The sequence below is a fragment of the Meleagris gallopavo genome, chromosome 2 (genome assembly GCF_905368555.1).
Source record: "Meleagris gallopavo chromosome 2, MGAL_WU_HG_1.1, whole genome shotgun sequence".
NCBI classification, from domain to species: Eukaryota; Metazoa; Chordata; class Aves; order Galliformes; family Phasianidae; genus Meleagris; species Meleagris gallopavo.
This window is the reverse complement of record NC_139405.1, coordinates 5418749-5439151: the sequence shown is the minus strand read 5'-3', so window position 1 is coordinate 5439151 and position 20403 is coordinate 5418749. Positions and strand designations below refer to the sequence as shown.

Here is a 20403-nt window from a genome sequence, read left to right as displayed (position 1 = left end):
CTTCCCCAAACTGCCCCACACTCACACCATTCAGGGCACTCTTTGCCCCTTGCCCCTGCAGAGCCTGGCTGTACCACATTGATGGACTGCACCCACTGAAATGGTGTCAGTGGCGCTGCTTGCACCAACTTACATCCTAAATCCTCCACCTACAGAGCACAGACAGATTTGTGTGGCCACAACGCTCAAGGCAATAATGTTAAAGACAGTACTTCATAAAGGAGCAACTAGACCACAAGTTAAAGTGTTTATTAGCTTAGCAGTTATTTAGCTCAGTGGTTTTCTTCTTGGAATGAGGCAAAGATTTTGAGACCATTATTTAAGAAAACTTGTCTGCAACTTTTAAGCAGAAACGTTTGAGAAGAGACAACAGTGATTATTTCTGAAGTGTCTGTAATAATGATTTCCCACCAGTCATCTGCTTGTAAGGAAGAACAAAATTTTTATCTTTTGTTGTTGCAACTCTTGTCTTTCCAGTGATAAAATGCTTTTTTTTTTTTTTTTTTTTGTCTGATGAAAACCATTCATCGGCAGGAATTCCTCATTAACCTGACAGGACAGCTGTCCCTTTCTTGAGCCATTTCTAATGTCCCCCCCAGCTTCTGAGGCTGCATCAATCTCAAGGTCATGCCACGGCATTTCATCTTGTAGGCAACACCATCCAATTTGGGAATAATAACATAGAAAATAGTGAATAATAATAATAAAAGAAATCTGACTGAAGCCCTGAAAAAGCCCCAGGCATCTGTGCCTGGCAGGGTTAATTGCAGTGCATATCATCCTGTCCAACACTGTGCCTCCCTTTTCATTTCCCTCTACCCAGAAACATCTCTGAAAGTACATCAGAAAATACGGCGTGGTCATTCACATGCTGTGCTCCGGTTATCTTTGATTTGCTTAAGCCTCTCTGACCTCTTGATGCCTTATGGCTGTGTCCAAATAGGTTTTGCCTGGTGAACCATTACAGGAAGGCTTTGGCTCGCGCAGCACCTTCCAACTTTTCTGAGCCAGGATGGAGGCACTCATATTGCCCTCCACGGGGTGATAACACATTAAAAACCCTCTTTCACCGTCTCATTTATTACCTGAAATTGCGTTGCTCTGAAACATTAGAAGATCCAGCATCCACTGAGATAGGCTAATTTTAATGATTAACTGAGGAACTGTTAAATTTTACTTCAGTGCTCCACTGTCATTATGGAATTAGTATTAACGGCCATGTACTGCGAGAGCTGTAATGAGGCCAGCCAGAAGTGACAGCGCATGGGAGCTGCAGCTCCATAAATATAAACTTAGCACATATCATTAAAAACAGGAAAAAAATAGGAAAAAAACCTCAAGAGCTTCTCTTTGTTGCCAAATCGTGCTTGTGTCTGTGGAATGTGAGGTCCAATAACTTTATCTCCCCCCTCCTCTGTCTCTCTTACTCTCTCTGGTTGCTTTTAATTAAACTTGGATAAAATTAGCGGACAGAAAATCAACACTTGTAAAAATGTGTCATTACAGAATGATGGTAGGACAGCTACCCAAAAGCTCCAGCGGTTTCTTCTTCACCGTCCATAAAGCCTGCAATGACTCCAGGCTTTTCCTGGTACCTCACCGGACCGCTTTGGAAAGCAGGTGAATAGAAAGCATGTCAATACTAAATTCAAGGCTTCTGGTGTTGCTCCTTACCCCCTCCCAGCCATACACTGACATCCTTAATTTACTACCAGCTGGTCTATTTTGTTGCTATTCTGAAGACCACACTCCCTCTGCCCATGCCTGCCTATTGTCAAAGATCAGCCCAAACTAGCTGCTGTTTCCCCATGGACTTGGACAAGCCCAGTCTGTGCCCCTTGCTCTAATGACACTTCCTGTAGTACATGAAAAGCCGTCTCCCTTTGGTCTCTGTCAGCACCCTGCTTTGTACCACTTCTCTTTGACCTTTGACTTAATAGCTGTCTTCTTCCCAGCCATTCCCTACCTCCTTTCAATTACCTTCCTGACTGTATCCTTTGCTTCAAAGTGTATTAGTCCTCTAGTGAATAGCCTGGCATTCTTTGAAGATCTAAGCTCCCACTTCATCACTTGTTTTGGCTGTTTTCACTTTTCTGTCACATGCATCTGATCCACCCACTGGAGCTTCCTATTCTCTGACAGCCATTTATGCCTCATTATCTCCTTGACGGTTTCATTTTTCATGCTGTCTTCTCTGCTTGATCTTCCCAATCTTTTTCAAACATTTGTTTTCAAAGTTATTTCAACTTTCTCCATTTGTTTTCATGTGCTAATATCTCACATCCTTTCACTAGGTGATGCTCACCTTGACAGCCCTTTCCTTGTTTTCAGATAATCTTGCTCTCATCTGAAGTCCTGAAGAATCTCCTGATGGTCTCTTACACACCAGATAGCAGAGCAAGTGACCCACTGGGCAGATGAATCAGGTGGGATTGATGTGAATGATGTTTCCTTGCTGAGTCTACTTCAAGCAAGAAGAAGAGCATCTTCTTAACGGTAAAGGATCTGAAACAGAGCTTCTTCCACTACAAAGGGAAATCTTGAGGCTTTTTTTTCTTTTCTTTCCAATTCTTTTCCTCTGGAAGATGGCCGAAGATGTAGTCCTTGTTACCATCAGTTTGTAATACATGTAGGGTGGCTTGATGTACAAGTCTGTCCACTTTCTGTGCAGAATTTCATTTTATCTCTAGTTCTGCATGTCTGTGTTATCTTAAACACAAGAATTATTTATCACCGACCTTGAACAATAGCTCTAACACCATAAAAAGCCTGCTGTTTCTTCCTGCAATCTCACTTGAATTTCAGTTTCTTCTTTGGCAGTACTGCAGTGCAAACACCAACTCTGTGTACCATGGAAACATTTTCTTATAAACCGTATTCCTTCTGCAAGGTACAGCCCATGAACTGTTCAGTTACCCAGTGGGGATGCCTTTGAGATGTTCTCTTATTCCTAAATGCTCTCTCCAACATTCATCACCGTCGTACCTGATACTGATTCAAGCTATTCTATTCAACTGAAAACACAGGACAGGACTTGAGCTCCATGACTTTTATCAAATTCTCTTCCGTCTCTCCTCTTTGTAGAGAGAAAAGAGGAGACTGTGGATGCCCCATCCCTGGTGGCATTCAAGCCTGGCTGGATGTGGCTCTAGGCAGCCTGGTCTGGTGGTTGGCGACCCTGCACATAGCAGGGGGGTTAAAACTAGATGATCATTGTAGTCCTTTTCAACCCAGGCCATTCTGTGATTCTATGACTCTGATCCCCCAGCAGATGAGCATTTCCTGAGATGCCCCTGGGCTTGTAGGACACCCCACAGTGCATGCTTTATAGCTGATCTCTAGAGGTGTCCTTCAGTGCCCGTCTTTGCAAAGGTGTTGAAGGTGCTGGTAGCAAACCACTGTTACAAACAACCTGCTCCAAATACAGACAACTAAATGGTAGAAGCCACTTCTGTGGGTGAGCTACAAGAAATGAATTATCTGAAGGGGTTTGCAATACTGGGAGGTACAGAGCCAGCAAGAACAAAGGAGAGAAAGTGGTTTGTCTTAAAAGATCATTTTAAAGAAGAAAACAGTGCAAAACCATTTTACCCAGGGGCTTTTGAACTGACCTCAAACATCACATCCCACGTAAGAAATGAATGTGAAAGAACAAAAGGTCCTGCTCTACTAAGGATGTTCTGGGACTGTGTAAATAGACAGCAGAGCTTCAGCAAGGAAGAAAAGCAGAGTCACCATCCCTACTTCACGGATAGAGCAAGACAGCTTTCTGACACTCACGTGGTTTATCTCAGCCTCTAGAATATGCACTGACTTTGGTGGCAGCAGGATTTTATGCAGAGCAGCCTGCCCACTGACTCTGTTTTGATAAACCTGAGTGTCCATCTTGGTTGTTTTTTTTATTTAATTGTTATCACTGTTCCAGTTCCACTGTTCCCTTTTGGCTGCCTGGGCACACTGCTGGCTCATGTTCAGCTTGCCATGAGCAAATAGATCCCTTACAGCAGGGCTGCTCTACAGCCCCTCTTCCTCCAGTTGCACATATAGCCAGGATTGTCCTGTGCCAGGTGCAGAATTCAGCACTTCTGGATGTTAAATTTCATGTGGTTGATGTTTGCTCAGCTCTCTAATTTGTCTAGATCTCTGCAAGGCCTTTCAAACCCCAGGGTAGTCAACAGCTCCTCCAGATTTAAAACTGTGCACAAACTTACTTAGCATAACTGGGACCTCTCCAGTCTCCCAAGAGTTAATTCAGAACAGTTGGGACTTAAAATATTTAATTGCCTATGAGATCGTAATGGCTGCCCAAAGCACCATGAGGACAGAAAAGGTGTCCCCTCCTTTTACCAAAGAGCTTGTTCATTGCTTAATTAAAAAAAAAAAAAAATGCTGTTTCTTTACCCTTTTTTAAAGGTTCATTTCCGATCAAGTACACCTTGGATTTATCATGTTCTGTTCCTTATACAACCAGGATATCACTAGGATAATGCTTTAAACACTGTGATTCAACAGAAGCTAAGGATTCAAATATCTTATAAAACCTTAAAACTAATTTTAAAACCCAGCTTTAAGTTATGGACATTTATTGACTTTTTTTTCTGTATATCCTCCATCTCGTCTTCCTTGACCTTAGTGGAATTTTCCTTACAAGGAAGTGTCTTGATGCCATAATTTAAACAGGCCTCTAAATTTCTGTACGTATTACAAACTTAAAAACCAATCTGATGATAATCATTTATCTTAATAGCCTGCTAACTTCCTGGGGTATCGATCTGGCAATTGCATCCCTGCAGGGCTTCTTGCACGTGTATGTCTCTGTGGTACTTCAGTTGTCTCTTAAAAGTGCATTGGCAGGCTTGTGTAAATATGCCACTGTTAAAATTGACTTAATAAGACCAAGATGAACTTTTAAGTAAAGAAAACAATAAAAAAAAAAAACAGGGAAGAAAGGTGATATTATCATACAATACCTAGACCTTCCTTGCTGGGAATGTGGAGCAACTCAGTTTGCCCAGTTCTTCTGGATAAGCTCTGAGCTTGAGATATGCAGTGATATTTCATCTCTGCTCTATCCTCAAAGGATAGTGCTTTCTCTTTTCTGGGAGAATAAGTGCAGTGACAAATATTCTATACAGCCGAGCAGCTCCGTTTGCCTCCTTTCACAGTAGCAGGGCTGTTTTATTTGATTTGTACTCTTTCCTGCCCAAGGGCTCAGCCCTAACTCCCCCTCCCACTTCTCTAGTGTGAATTCATTTCCATTTCCCATTGCCCCCTGCCATAATCACCACATAGTGTCCCACGGTGGTATCCCACGTGCAATTTTTCATACTGAAGAAGCTGCCTGTATTATTTCTTGTGAAGTCCTGTGTTTTCCAAAAATCAGAATTATCTTCACAAGCCCACAAGAAACTGCTGTATTTGAGTGAAATTTTATTTTTGGACATTAAATGAAGTTTTATTGCTTTTCTGGAAAACTTTATGTATAATCATGACACATTTTAAAGTGTGCACTGACTTGTTTTACTGACAAGGTAGCACCTCAGCCAGAGGTGGGTCTGTGCGAATTGGCTTAGCCTTGATAAGCAATGACAGCTCAAGCTATGGACAGCGTTTGGGCCACAATTAACATTTTATGGATCATCTTATTTGTCCATTGAGCTCTTCAAAATCAACCAGATGGAACTCAACCCTCTCACGTGCTTCCTGTGTGAATTAGTCAGGTTGGTTGCACAGCCATCAATAACATCAGCTTGAATGAAGGAAAGTCCAGACCATTATGATCTGCATCTCAGTGTCACAGGGGAGAGAAGCGGAGGTACTCTGGTCATCAAAAGGAAAGCATGAGGAAAGGAATGGACAGAAGTGATGGCTGCCTCCTTAAACATTGCACTGTAAGCAGATTGGGTGGGTAGGGAAGGAACACAGTGAGAATAAAAAGATGTATCTGTGAGAATGAAATCAGAGATTGCCTGTTTTCACATAGCAATTAAGAAGAAAGAAGTGGACCAGGGATACAGAACCCCATAGCAGAGCAGAAATGATTAAATGGTCTGCAGCAGGGAAATAAAGAAGCATAAATATTTGATGAGGATTACTGAAGTAGGCAATGGGAAAAGATAAAGGAATAAATAAACATAAGTAAAATCTGAGGTCTTAAAACACTCTTGAATCAGGAATCCAGGCAGCTCGTCTTTTGGACTGTCAGAGAGGAGAAGAGGAGGAAGCTGGTGACAAATGAGCCCTGGGCAAATGAGCAGCTGCTTCTTAACAGGTTCCTTCATACAGGAGGGACCTGTGAAGCACTTGTACATCCCACAAGACTCCAAAAATCCAGAGGTTTGCTGAAGGACATCCGTCCTCACCGATATCAAGGCTTACTTTACCTTCAGTTTCAACAGAACTGGGATTTCTCCTTTGGGCTTTGATTGGTGTGTGCATGAGGCAGGTACTTTCTTGACCAAACATTTATGTCTTGACTCAGTAAGCAGTCTGGAGGAGAACCTTACGATGTTGTCTTTGGTTGGTGTGCACTGGCTTGTAACCTTTTTGGCTCCAAAGGACCTGTATCAACGCAGATCAGCCCAAGGGTCTATGATGCTGGGTCTGATGTCTTTCAGACTGAAGACAGCACTACTAACAACTGAGGTAAGATTCAATTAATAGAATAGAGCCATGCTGGATCACCAGATAATTACTGTAATTATCAGGTTGCTGTGGAAGCAGTGGAGATGGTTTCTGGTCTGAGGATTGATGTCATTGTAATAAGGAATGCAGTGATGACTTCAGGGTTCACAGGAGCCTGCCTACTCAAAGCCCCTTTGAGGGAAGGCTCCACAAGACTTTCACTGACATTATCAATTAAGTATATTTCCTTCTTGACAGGTTATTATAGCTTGTCCCAAACCAGGCAGTTAATGGAAGAATCAGAAATAAAATAGGAATCCTTTTTTAAAGGCCATCAAATCTAAAGCCTATTTTTCAATATTTTCAGCTAAAAACTTTTTCCTTACTCTTTCATGTGTTTCAAGATTGGATTTTCCAGCAGGAGTTCACTAAATCTTTGCAGTGTTTCACATTTCAGCACATGTATAGCTGCTTCATTTCCTCGATAAAACATTTAGAACAGTTTTTGGAGAACTCAGAACATTTCTGGAACAGAGCAACGTGTTTGAGAAGTTTCCTCAGACCTTAACTGGAATCACAGAAGTCCAGAAGAATTCATCAGTTGCTTTTAGGATACTCTCAATTAGTCCTGTGCAGTCTAATTTCTGGTAAGATAATTTCTGGTCCACATAGGCAGCATACACAAGAGTTTTCTTCCAAACAAAGCAAGTTTATCCAATTCCTATTTCCCATAGGTTTCTTAAAAGTACATTGTTTGGATCTTGTGCCCAGGTAGCAACAGAGGCATCTGGTCTCTTTGATCCCTACTTCTCCAGCCATCAGCTTTGCTCCCTGAAGCTGCTCACTAATGTGACCAGAAGGACTCTTAAAGAGGAGCCTCTTTGGAGAGGTACCATTTCACCATTTGGCCTCCTCACTTCCTCATTCTGCTACAGGCTCCCGAGCCAAGTGTTTAAGGATTAGGTTTGGCTGAAAACACGAGGCTTCAAAGTTAAGAAAATTGAGAACTCATCCAATTTGCACCAGAGGGAGCCTCTGTAATTCATTTTGCTGGAAAACAGCATCCAGTCAGCAGCACACATATGGTGCAAGCATTTGAAAAGTTCATAGCCTGGCAAGCAGAGCCACGCCATTCACATCCAAGTGAGCAGCTGAGACCAGCCCATCTGTGAGCAAAGTCCTTGGGCTGGGGTTTGTTCTTCCCTTCCCTTTCTTTTGTTCTCTCTTTTATTTTCTTTTGCTTCGATTTATTCACTTATTTATTTATTTCCCTTCATTGTCCTTTTTTTTTTTTTTTTTTTTTTAAGAAAGTAACAGCATTTCAGGAAAATTGTGCAGACAGCATGATCAGATTTATAGCATTTTCACTATCTACTTTTCATTAATATTGATTTTTTTTTTTTTTAATATTTCGTTTCTGACAGCACACATGACTCTTAAAAAAAATCCTCTTTTCATTTTGCTGCTTTTCATGAATGGGAAATATGTGCTCAACTCATTCTGAACAAAACGTGCACTGCTCCTCTGTATGGCTAATTGCTGTTATCTTGGTGTGACTTAGTTGTCTGACACTCCTAAATAATTGCTGCAACTTTCTCACCAAGATCTGAAACTGAGAAAAAGGTTTATTGAGATGAAATTGTATTTACTAACTTAAATCATAACATGCTGCGTATTTTTCTAGAGTTCAAATCTTGTGTAATACTAGGGCATTATAATGTGCCATGTAATTAAGGATAATAAGATTGCAGATTCTTGGGAAATAAGCGAGAGAAAGTTCTGAGTGGTGAGAGTTTGGTCAGTGCCAGAAGGCATCTTACTTGTCACAAGCCAAACAAAAGGAGAAAGCCACCACAAGCAAGGCAGCTGCAATTCAGCAGCTTGGGCAGGAACACTCTTTGCTGGGTAAAGAACTGGCTGGATGGCTGGGCCCAGAGAGTGGTGGTGAATGGAGTTACATCCAGCTGGCAACCAGTTGTGAGTGGTGTTCCCCAGGCATCAGAACTGGGGATTGTCCTGCTTAATATCTTTATTGATGGACTGGATGAGGGCACTGAGTGCACCCTCAGTAAGTTTGCAGATGACACCAAGTTGGCAGGAAGCGTTGATCTGCTTGGGGTAGGAAGGCCCTACAGAAAGATCTGGACAGGTTGGATAGCTGGGCTGAGACCAATGGGATGAAGTTCAGCAAGACCGAGTGCCAGGTCCTGCACTTTGGACACAACAACCTTACAGGCTTGGGGAAGAGTGGCTGGAAGATTGTGTAGAGGACCTGGGAGTGTTGGACAATGCTCGGCAAAACATGAGCCAGCAGTGTGCACAGGTGGCCAAGAAGGCCAATGGCATCCTGGCTTGTATCAGCAATAGTGCTGGCAGCAGGAGCAGAGGAGTGATCGTCCCTCTGTACTGGCACTAGTGAGACTGTACCTTGAGTGCTGTGTTCAGTGTTGAGCCCCTCAGTACAAGAAAGGCATCAAGGCCCTGATGCGTGTCCAGAGAAGGGCAGCAGAGCTGTGAGGGGTCTTCTCCCAGGTAACAGCAATTGGATGAGAGGAAATGGCATCAAGTTGCACCAGGGCATGTTCAGGTTGGATATTAGGAAAAATTTCTTCATTGAAAGAGTAGTCAGGTGCTGGAATGGGCTGCCCAGGGAGATGGTCGAGTCACCATCCTTAGAGGTGTTCAAGAAACATTTAAGGACATGATTTAGTGGGGAAATATTTGTGGTAAGTGGACACATGGACTAGATGATCTTGGAGGTCTTTCCCAACCTTGATGATTCTGTGATTCTATGATTCTTTCCCTCACTCCAGAAAAAAAACAATCTGCCCAAAGTAGCCAAAGTGACCAAGGTCAACCCAGAGGGTGCCTTTTCTCTGGACCACCACATGCCCATAAATGTCCTTGAGGGGACATACTGTGCCCCTCCTCTGCTGGACACGAGGTGAGGAACTGTGTGCAGCAGATTAACAGCAAAATAAATCCCCTTTTGAGAGCTGATCCACTGCTTACAGCATAGCTTTTCTTCCAAGACTGAAAAACACATTCATGCCATCCTTTTATCTGCGCACAGCCCAGAAATCATACTTGAATTCTCCTACAGTGCTTCATCAAACTGATTTAGCATCGCAAAACCCTAATGTAAGAAGTAGGAGTGAGGAAAGTGGATGAGATGGAGAGGTTCTGGATTCTAGAAGGAGCAGGTGGTGGCCAAGGCTTGGGGTGAGGGGATTGTACCAAAGAGCTGGGAAGCTGGTAGGTTTTTGAAAGGTGAAGTTTTCCATAGCTGTCAGCAAGCATTGTCTATGTTTGCTGCTTCACTCGCAGCTCAGTACTTGAAATGGAAAGATAGATTGATTGGTTTTGGAGCACATTGTAATCGATACAGCACATTTAAATGAATATTGTGGCTTTCCACTTAATTAGAGGTGACTTGGGTGTTTAGTATTTCAGATCAGTAAAATGATCGGGTTAACACTGTAATTTCCTAAGAATGGAAATATAACCTGATTTTCTGGGCCTTACTTTGTTTTATGAATCTGCACCCTTATTCTTGCTTTTGCTTATACTGTTTGATTTAGAGAGTTATCTTTGGATTTTTTGCAGGCTAAGACTGAGCAGGATTTGTTGCTGAGCAAAGCTTGAAATAAAAGCTTAACCTGCAGATGAAACCCTTGTATTTTCTCACAGGGTCACAGAATGAGAGCAAAGTAATTGCACAGAGCACAGCAATCATACTCAGGCACTTAAGCACCAGCAGTCAGTTCATGGAGCTGTGAGGCAGCACCTTGCAAGCTTCCACCAACCTCCAGCATTCCCACTGGCTGCTGCCATCCGCAGTGTTATGGAGAAAACAGACCTAGAGCCTCCTGCTGCACTGCCCTTACTCTGGGTTTTGCTTGTACCCTGGCATTTAATGGCACCCAGGTGCTGAGGTGGATGTGGCTTGGCTCTGCTGGAGTTTGGAGTGCATTGGCAGAGGCACTACCTGCAAAAAGAGCAACTGATAAATGGACCCAAGGAGATATACAAAGATAAATGAGCTCTGTAACCCCTGGTTTTGTCCACTCATCTCTAGTAACATTGCAGGTGTGGTGAATCTGCATGAGCAGCTCCACAGGAAGCTGAGCATGGCAAGTATGTGCCTCTTGCACACTTCTTCCACTGGAATGGGCTGCCCAGGGAGGTGATGGAGTCACTGCCCCTAAAGGTGCTCGAGAACCGTGGCACTGAGGGATGTGGTCAGTGAGCATGGTAGGATGGGTTGGGGTTGGACTGGATGATCTTAGAGGTCTTTTTCAACCTTAATGATTCTATGATTTTATGATTTGGTTGTGAATAAAGGAGTCTTTTATATATATATGTACTTCTAAAAGTAGGTAGATAGGAGATAGATGTGCATGAGTCTCTGCATATACAGAAGTCTTTATTGGCCGATCAGCTAATTGGCCAAACACCCAAGATAGCAACACAGCTCCTAGCTGACTGTTCCTGCCCTTGTTTCACAGCTGGAAATTTCATTGTTCCCCAGGTTGTGCCTGTGTCTGAGAGAAGGAATGGAAATGAAAGGGGGAAAAGGGAGAGTACAAAAGAAAAAGATCTATTTTTTCCCATTTTGGTCTTTTTTTAATTACTGACATTTCAAAATGAGAAACACTCCAATTACCTCTCAATGGCATGCTGGAGGTTTTGAGTGGCTCCTGTTGGTATTTAGATACGCATAATGGTGGTGGGGGATCTCATTAGGGGGTGGCTGATTGCGGCAATGTTGTCCCAAGAAGCTGTGGTCTCTGGGGTAGCAGAAGAGTTTGAGGACAGCAGACAGACACTCGATGCCATCATCTCCTGAGATGAAGAAAGAGATGAAAGCGGATCATTTCAAAATGGGATTCCTTCACCCACAGGTTATTAGGATGGAGCCTGAAAGTGATGAGCAGCGGAGATGGGCGATGATGAGAAGATGGCAACTTCCAAACCTTTCTTTCATCATAATAGCTTAAAAATCCTATGAAGCTGTGAAAGCTTTTTTTTTCTTTTTTTTTTTTTTTTTTTTTTGACTGATTTGGACTTCAAACCAGCTTTGTCTAATAGTTTATTTCGTAGAATTGTCATCTTTTTCAGCCCTTCTTTTTCTGCCTCTCTGCTCCCCTCTATAACCTCTCTCTTCTGCTGATGTTATTCGCCACCGTGCTCTTCCACATGTCAGGGAGTAAGGAACAGGGAGCGGAGAATGGGGCTCTTTTCACAGGCGGGGAGCACTGGCTGTACACACCAGCAAGACCAGATGTCTCCCACTGGCCCTCCTGAGACTGCCACAAGCAGGTTCCCAAGTCCATGTATGCCCGTTCAGTATGTAAGGGGGGGCTCTAAGAAAGAAGGGACAGGCTCTTTATAGGGTCCGTGTGATAGGACAAGAGGAAATTATTTCAAACTAAAACAGGGAAGATTCAGATGGGATATAAGGAAGAAGTTTTTTTCAATAATGGCTATGAAGCAATGGCACAGGTTCCCCAGAGACGTGGTTGTGCCCCATTCCTGGAGGCAGCCAAAGTCAGACTGTACAGGGCTTTGAGCGCTGATGGAACTGCGGGGTGTCCCTGCTCAGTGCGGGGGGGTAGGACCAGATGGCCTTCAATGGGTCCCTTCCAAGCCACATGATTTTCTAATTCTATGATTCTATGTCAGGGCTATAGGAGATCACACAAAGTCAAACAACAGTGGATTTCACATCTGCTCACATCTGGTCTGCTCCTTTCCCCAGTTCCTCCTGATGAAGATCTAAACTGCTGTTTACAAGCTGAAGGCAGCCAAGTGCTACAAGACTTCCCTCTGGAGCGTGTCGTGTGGACCTGAGCTGCATTTCCATCTCGTGATCTTTCTGATCCCGGTACTTTTGGTAAGAATTAAATCATCTTAATTCTCTGGCAGCTGCATTTGCATGTATTGATTGCCGTAGAGTGGGGAACTTTAAATCGGCGTGAGTGATGGACGCAGAGCTGGCTCCAATCGATACGGCACCTCTGAATGAATACAGTCATCTTACACTTAATTAGGGACAGTTCGACAGCTCTGTGGGGCTCTTTGTGCCAGGACAGGTGTCCCATGTAGCTCTTTGGCACACTGCACGAGTGGGTTCGATTCCTGTGCTCTGCAGTGCTGGGCTTAGTCACAGATTCCTCCATCACATGTGGGGAAAAACACAGCTGAGCACTCATCAGGCATCTTTATTAAAATTTTATTATGTAAATTAATTGCTTACATAAGCACTGGCATAGCACATTGGAGCACAAGCTTGGCAGATTCAGAAAATGCCTTTAGTGCTTGTAAGGTTGGGGTGTCTGTAGTTTGAATGTATTTCCTCTCTCCTCTGGGAACTCCAGAGAGCACAAATGGGTTTTTCTTACCCTGGGGGAGAGTGAAGAGCACAGAGGAAGGACACTGAACATGAGCCAAGGGAGGACTCACCAAGGCACCCGCAGTGTGGAGCACCTCAGTACAGCTCAGGAGCATGGCAGAGTTGAGTAAAGTCATGCCATTGCACCACCAGCATACTTTCTGAGGTGTATGTGTCTCATGAATTCAGTGCAAGTCGCTACAAGTTTTCTCCAAATTCCTGTTAAACTGTTAAAAAAAAAAAGTTCTCTGTCCCTTTGCCAAGGAGGTATTTATTGATATTTATGTGTTTCTTTCTCCTCCTCCATGTGCTAATGTTACCCTGTGGAGACCTAGGAGTTCCTCTCCTGCCTGCTGAAGCATGTGCCATGCAAATGGGTGATTCAAAACTTTTCAGAAACTATGTTCTCAGTCATTCGTTCCCCGTCTGCAGACAAAAACTCCAACCATGCTGCAGGTAACAGGATGCACACACTGGAACAGAACAGCTCCAGTGTTTCTGTGATAGCTCCCACTGGGCGCTGTTTGGGGCACTTGGCCTCCAAACCCCTGGGACCTCACGACAGAGCCTTTGCCAGAAGAGCTGTGGCACTCCAGGCTCTGGTGATGCAGGGACAGAAGTAGGAGATGAGGTGGCCACGTGCTCCGAGGAAACAGTTGTTTAATAAATTAACAGGCAAATTAAAACAATTAAGCCACATTTCCTATTAGCTGCTTGCAGTAATGAAATTTGACACTAATGAAATCAGGCACTTAGTATTTTAATCTTTTGTTTTTACACCTCCATTCTGGAGGAAAAGCTGTGAGAAGGCACAAAGTGACACAGGGTCAAGCTAAGTTCAGGCTCAGCTCAGTGTCATGGTGCTGACTGCCTCCTTGGTGCTTAGAGTGGGATCTTCCTTCCTTCCTTCCTTTTTTCCTTCCTTCCTTCCTTCCTTCCTTCCTTCCTTCCTTCCTTCCTTCCTTCCTTCCTTCCTTCCTTCCCTCCTTCCCTCCTTCCTTCCTTCCTTCCCTCCTTCCTTCCTTCCTTCCCTCCTTCCTTCCCTCCTTCCTTCCTTCCCTCCTTCCTTCCTTCCTTCCTTCCTTCCTCCCTTCCTTCTTCTCTTTTTTTGATAAAAAAGTTTTATGTCACAGTGCCACCCAGCTCACCCCAATGCAACACAGACAAAGGAACACATCCTCTGTGTCTGTCAGGAATTAGGAAAGCCGGGAACAAAGCAGGCAGATCTGGCGCACTGGAGATGTCTCACAAAGCCATGTGGCTCTGTCAGCGGAGGCTTTGTGTCACTACAGGTTATTGCAGATGCTGAACTGGTGCAAGATGTGGTTCCTCTCCAGCGCCTCCGTTCACAGTGCTCCTGTGAGAGGAGTGGGGTGAATATGGATAAATGACTTCAAAGGTGGTCAAGAGCGTGGCTGTAAATAGAGCACCAGATCCAGTGGTACTTCTGAGAGCCAGCACAGAGGCATGTATGGCATGTGCGTGCCATGGCCATGGCCTTGGCTAGTGGCCATGCTCCCCTCAGTGTGAGCTGTTTCATGGCAATCTGGAGGAAGGGGGATGTCCTCGCACATCTGCTGTGTGCCCTGTCCTGGGAGGGATGAGCAAAGGCTGAAGCTGGTGCAAGTCCTGGGAGGGGGGTCCCAAGCAAAGCTGGGGTGATGCTATGGGGATGATCAGCAGGCCTCACTGCATCCCCTTGGGTTGCCTGGGTGCAGGTGTTGCAGCCTGCAGGCATTTTTGTCTCCACTCAGTTTTTGTCAAGAGCATCTCCAGGCTCATTTTCTAGGGGAAGCATCACGCATCCTGATGCACACACAGAGCCTCCAAGGGCCAGGCTGGGAGCGCAGCCGAGGTGGCTTAAGTACATGGCAGATGGGCGCCAGCAGAGGTTGGAGTCAAGGGGATTTTTCACGTGCCTTTTTTTAATCTCCTCTTAAGCAGACCCACTCAAGGAAAGCTGTAATTATTTTAATCTCTTCTTTCCCCTTCCCACTCTGCAAATGCACTTGGCTTTGCAAGGCCTCAGAGGCAATTTTATGGAGGAGAAACATGCCAATTTTATTTTTTTTTAAATTTTAATTATTTCAGATAGATACATTTCTAATGATGTGCTAGCCAAGGAACAGAGGGTTTTTATTTATTATTATTACTATTTGTTATATTTTTACTCACTAAAGAATGAATCAACCATTCCGAAAAGCCACCATTATGGATTGGTGAGACATGGCACATAGCCACCTCGTTCCTTTCCTGCCCTCAGCCCTCTGCAGCTGCTGGGGACTTGCTCTTAGCACTTGATTGGGTGCAAAGTTGCCACTCAGATGGGATCTGTGGTCAGGCACTGCCTGCTAGCACAGGTGGTGCCAAGCATCTGCTTTTTAAGCGCTTGTAGGTTGTGGGTGTTAATATCTTGGTTTTGATTAAGAATAGAAAGCATCTATGTGCACTGAGAATCTCCGCATCTTTGTATATGTGGAGGTGGTGTTTGTTGGATTTGTTGTAAAACAAGGGTTCTAAAACCCTATCCTTTGACTTGACTTCTCTGGGAACACATTCTGAATCCATCTCCTCTCCCAAAGATGGGACAACCAGAGCTGACTTGAGGGTGTAGTAATTGAGTACACCTGTGTTGTACAGCTCTTTGCCCATTTGGGATTGGAGGCAGAGCTCCTTGGCCAGCTGCAAAGTAGGGTCTGGGGGAGGGATCTGAGGAGCAGCTATGGGATAAACCTGGTTGTCTTCATCCATGTTGGCTGGCATGGCAGAGGGGAGCTTGTAAGTGCCCTGAGAGAAAGTGGGTATGGACGTGATAACCTCTGCAGTCAGCTCCGGGAGCGCGGTGCTGTACAGCCTCATCCTTCTGGAGGTCTGAAGCAGAGTTACAGGCTGTCTGTTCTTCTGCCCTGTCCTGTCTCCTGCTTGTTAGCAGCTCTCATTCTGCATTCTCACAAAAGCACTCATCAAACATTTACTGCATCCAGTTTACTGGAGAGAACCGTTTTCAGTGTGTGACCTCCAGCTCTTAGAATATGATCAAGTCAGTGCACAAGCACTCTTTGCTGCGGTGTTGATGCTGTATCAACAATAGCAGCAATGAAAGCAGCCAGAAACTGTTGCCATATTTGAAACATCTAATAAACATGTCCTAAACCTGATAATTTAATTAAAGTCACCTGGCTGTAGGAGCCCAGCTCATAGACTGCTATGGAGCAGGTAACCCCTACGGAGACCAGGTTACAGCCTTATCACTCGGGGGGGTAATATATTGTGTTCTGCAGGAACACCTCCACATGTGAGGTATGATCTGAGAAAAGGTGTTTCTTGCAGTTGTTGTGGTGGGACTCACATTTTCCCAGGTGAGCTGGGGCTGGTGGACCTCCTGGCCTGATAAGCCTGTATTCTCCTAGGGCTGCTGGCCTGGGGTCCCCGGGGTGGCCAGTTCTGAGGCCATGTACTGTTCAGCTGCTTGACCCCCATAGCTGTGAGTAGAAGCTTCACTTTGAAAACCAGCTAAAAGTTGATCTGTAGTGACTGTGGATGCGCTATGATCCTGCTCCAGTGCTTTGTGCTACACTCATGCCTTTGCAGTCGGGAGGCAGCTCAGCCCCATCCCCTAGTGAGTGGCCCTCCCCTTCAGTGCATGCATTGCAGTCATCCCAAACAGCCCTGTCATTCATAGCTCCCTTCCTCACTATGCTGCCTCACCACTTAAATTGAGACTGAATTCACTTCCCCTTGCTTTGGCTTTTCTTGATCCTCGTCTCCAGCAACAGTGTCCAGTAAACCTGTCCCATGGAAAGCCCTCGTTGTTTTGGCTATGGAGCTGCAAATGCCTGCAGGTCTTTGCTTTCCGAGGTCTTGCATGAATATGTTGCTTTTCGTAGCTGTCATGGGTACCTCCTGCTCATGCCTAACCCGGCTGTTAAAGGGTATCTCTGATGGTTTTGTTTAATGACTGTGACTGGCTGCTTTATGACTTTCCAGGACACGGAGGTGCTCCTCATTCCTCTCTTATTTACTGTATACATGGTGCCCCTGAAATGCCCTGCCTTCCAAAAAAGGCAGGATCAGATAAATCAAAATGTAGGGCTGATTCTTGTCTTGTATCGAGGTGCTGGAGATTCATTGGGAGTGAAAAGTCTGCAGGCAGCTGGGACGGAAAGACAGCAGGTGTGATGCTGCAGTAAAACCTGCCCTGTGTTCCCACCATCTCCTCCTCTTCCCAATCACGACTGTATCTCCCTTCTGCCCAAATCCTCTGGCCTCCTTATGGGCTCCTGTGCTGAATTTTGGGTCTTACTGCCCTGGGGTACATGGTGTGATTAGCAGCTCTTTCCAATAACAAAAATAACCCTACAACTCAATAAAAACACTAAAAAATTAAACCAAATGCCTCACGTTGTCAACATGATAGAACATACTTAGGCTGCTCTATCCCATCATCTAGATGCAGCAACTGAACTCTTGTTTTGTTGTTGTCTTTTTTTCAATTCCAGCATTGTAATGTAGGACCTTGGTGTAAACACTATCTACTGGTGATTAGAGGTCATCCTGCAGTTCTCCCTTCACCAGGTAAAGGGGCTGGAGGGGATGTGGGGACAGATTAAAGTCTTGGTGAGGGATGGGGCTGCAGCAAGGAGCAGTTCTCGGTGATGAGCAGATGGCTTGCATTGCTGCAGGACAGTCTGGCTGGAGGGATTTAACACCTCAACTATTTCTCTTGCATGGCTGCAGGTGATGTGCAGAGCTCCAGCACTGGGAGCTGCAGGGCTGCCTTCCTCTGGGCTATGAGAAGGAATAAAACCAAGGCTTCAGGGCCAAGCAGTAGAATAACTTGTTGCAAAGGTGATTTTGTGTAGGTGCACACACTACCCAGAGAATGTGAGAACATTGGAGCCTCTAGTGCCTGGGGGGGGGGAGTTCCAATTTCAGCTGCACAAACCAGCTGTGTCTGCTGATGTTAGTGCTTTTTGAGGAGGCTGCTGAAGAGCAGCAGCTGTGCCTTGCTTCCTCACAGATGTATGGCAAGGATTTGCTGTCAAATTTGAGTTACTCTGTGGGACCTGAAACAAAACCAGAGCAGTCTTCTGCACTAGTGTTGCAGGAGCATCAGAATAACCAAAGGATTGGTGCGCTCAGGAAGCAGACTGGCCAGCATGCAAGAGACACATCAGTCTTATATTGAATTGTTAAAGTATGTTGCTGTAGTTATATTTCCAAGTAGATAATCTTAGGCACAAACTCATCCTGGGCAGCCTTACTATGGCTTGAGCAAGATGTTGCCCAGTGCTAAAGTTTGATGGTTTCGGGCTGCTAACAATTTGCCTGCTGTAGGGTGTGGTTTTTTTTTTGCATCCCTTCCAAGCTGTGCAGTGAAACCTAAAAGAGAACAAATCTGCACCTAATGGTGTGGGGTCTCCTGCCAAGGGCTGCTGTTGGTGCAGGAGGGATCTGGTGGAATCTGGGGTCCTCCCTCCTGCAAAAATAACACAGATAGGGCTATGACATAAGGGGCATAGCTGGAGCAGGGATTTCCTGATAGATTGTTCTGAAATACTTGGTTACATAAGAGTCAAGATTTTGCAGGTAACATCTCAGCACAAAGAAATGGGGTATAGCATGCAGCTGGTGGCAGCACTGTGGAAGTGAGAAGACTGAGCCTGACTGAGCAGCAATTTCAACAGCTGCTACAGCTATTCTGCCACAGATCAGACTCTCCAAAATGTTAAAGCTTAGAAATAATAAATAGTTCATTAATGCGAGTAGAGCATCATTCCAGCAATTAAAAGATAAACTGTGAAGTGGTGGTGGTGCAGATAGCAAATATGTAGTGCTGTATGTTTTTATGATTACACTACAGTTCTTGTTTTCATTTGTAACGCTCTGTATTGCTAAAGCTAATAGTACTAACTTGACAGGTGAGAACTTAGAAAATACCTCGACAAAACTTCTTTTTTGTTCACAAAAAAGAAACTGTTGAGTTTATTGAAATACTTTCCCTTCCTCCCCAGAGCGTAAATACAAGCATGGGTGCTGCAGGTGTCCTGCCCATGCGACAGGCTGGATTTAAGCTGGCTAGGGGCAATGCACATCTTTGGACCAGGAGTAACAGGTATGTGAATATACACAGAGCAAACAAAAAAGCTTACCCTGCTTGACAGTTCCACCAGAGCATACACAGTTAGGGTCTCTTATCAAGGAAACAGTCTCACTTGATTAGGACGTGCATAAGCCACCCAATCCAAATTACCCTGCAGATGCCAAACAAAGGATCTTCTACCAACTGCATCCCCATCCTGAGTACAGCAGGAGCCTGAGCACTGGCCTAATCCACTGCTGTGTTTGAATCAGGACTCCCCCCTTGACTAAAGGACTTCATTATAATAAATATTTTATCAGTGAATTTCAAAGGAATTAATAGTCATTTGCCACATACTTGAAGGAGTTACTGATGATTCTAACGGAATGAGGGTAGTTAAATATCTCTCAACACTTTTATTTAAGGGGAAAAACACCCACCACAACCAACAAAAAACAAATACTACAAACACCAGCCTAACGAAAACCGTGTATCACGATTTTCACCTTAAGACATGGACAAAGGCTTCAAAGGCCTCATCCTTTGTGTCTGTGGAAGAAGAGTTCTGCTACATAAGGGGGGAAAAACAAGCCAAACCAACTCCAAGCACAAGCTGTTCCTCTCAGGAACACAGCATTTGTGTGGCTAAGCCAGCCTTCTCACAGAAATCACAACAGACATCCTAGCTGCTCTGAGAAAGCTCACCAAGGTTGACCCTCATCTACATCAGCTAAGAACAACTTATTTCCCCAGACACAAATCTACTCCTTTTCCAAACATGACTTGGAAAAAAATGTCAATTGGGCCACAGAATACAGGAATAAAATAAAGAGTACATTTTACTGTTCATCGTATTTTCCTAGTAGGCTTACCTGCTCCTTGCCTAATCCTCCTTTCCCAGACAAACATGAACCACTGTGAAGCTCTGAGTAGCCTTCTTTGGCCTCCAAAAATAAGGAGGTTTTTCTTCTCAGCCCTGTGCTAAAGGGTGGGATGGAATTTACTTGCTTCTCATGTGAGACATGAATTTTTCCTTATTATTTCCTTTCAAAAATGTAGGCATGCTACAGAGGAAAAAAAGAAAATGTTCTTTGCAGCAGATCTAGGAAGCCAGGCATGTCCTTCTAGACTCCAACTTTCCTCAGATTAAAAAAAAAAAAACTGAACTAAAGCAATAAAAGAAGAGCAATGCTCATCAACTACATTCAGTAAGGTACTGTTTTACGGATATTGCTGGTATTTTCCCTCTGAGGTTAAGTCGCTGCTACTAAGACAAAAAAATGAAGGTGAATCGAACAACCAC

At 44.4% G+C, this 20403-nt stretch overlaps 1 long non-coding RNA gene across 1 annotated transcript in view; it reads left to right on the top strand.

Annotated features, from left to right (window-relative positions):
• The first annotated feature begins 4378 nt into the window (after positions 1–4378).
• Positions 4379–20403, top strand: part of LOC146544849 (uncharacterized) — a 32600-nt gene continuing 16575 nt past the window's right edge. The window contains exons 1-3 of the long non-coding RNA XR_014881824.1: positions 4379–12520; positions 17518–17593; positions 19033–19133. This is a non-coding gene — a long non-coding RNA (uncharacterized LOC146544849). The remainder of the gene's footprint in view (positions 12521–17517; positions 17594–19032; positions 19134–20403) is intronic.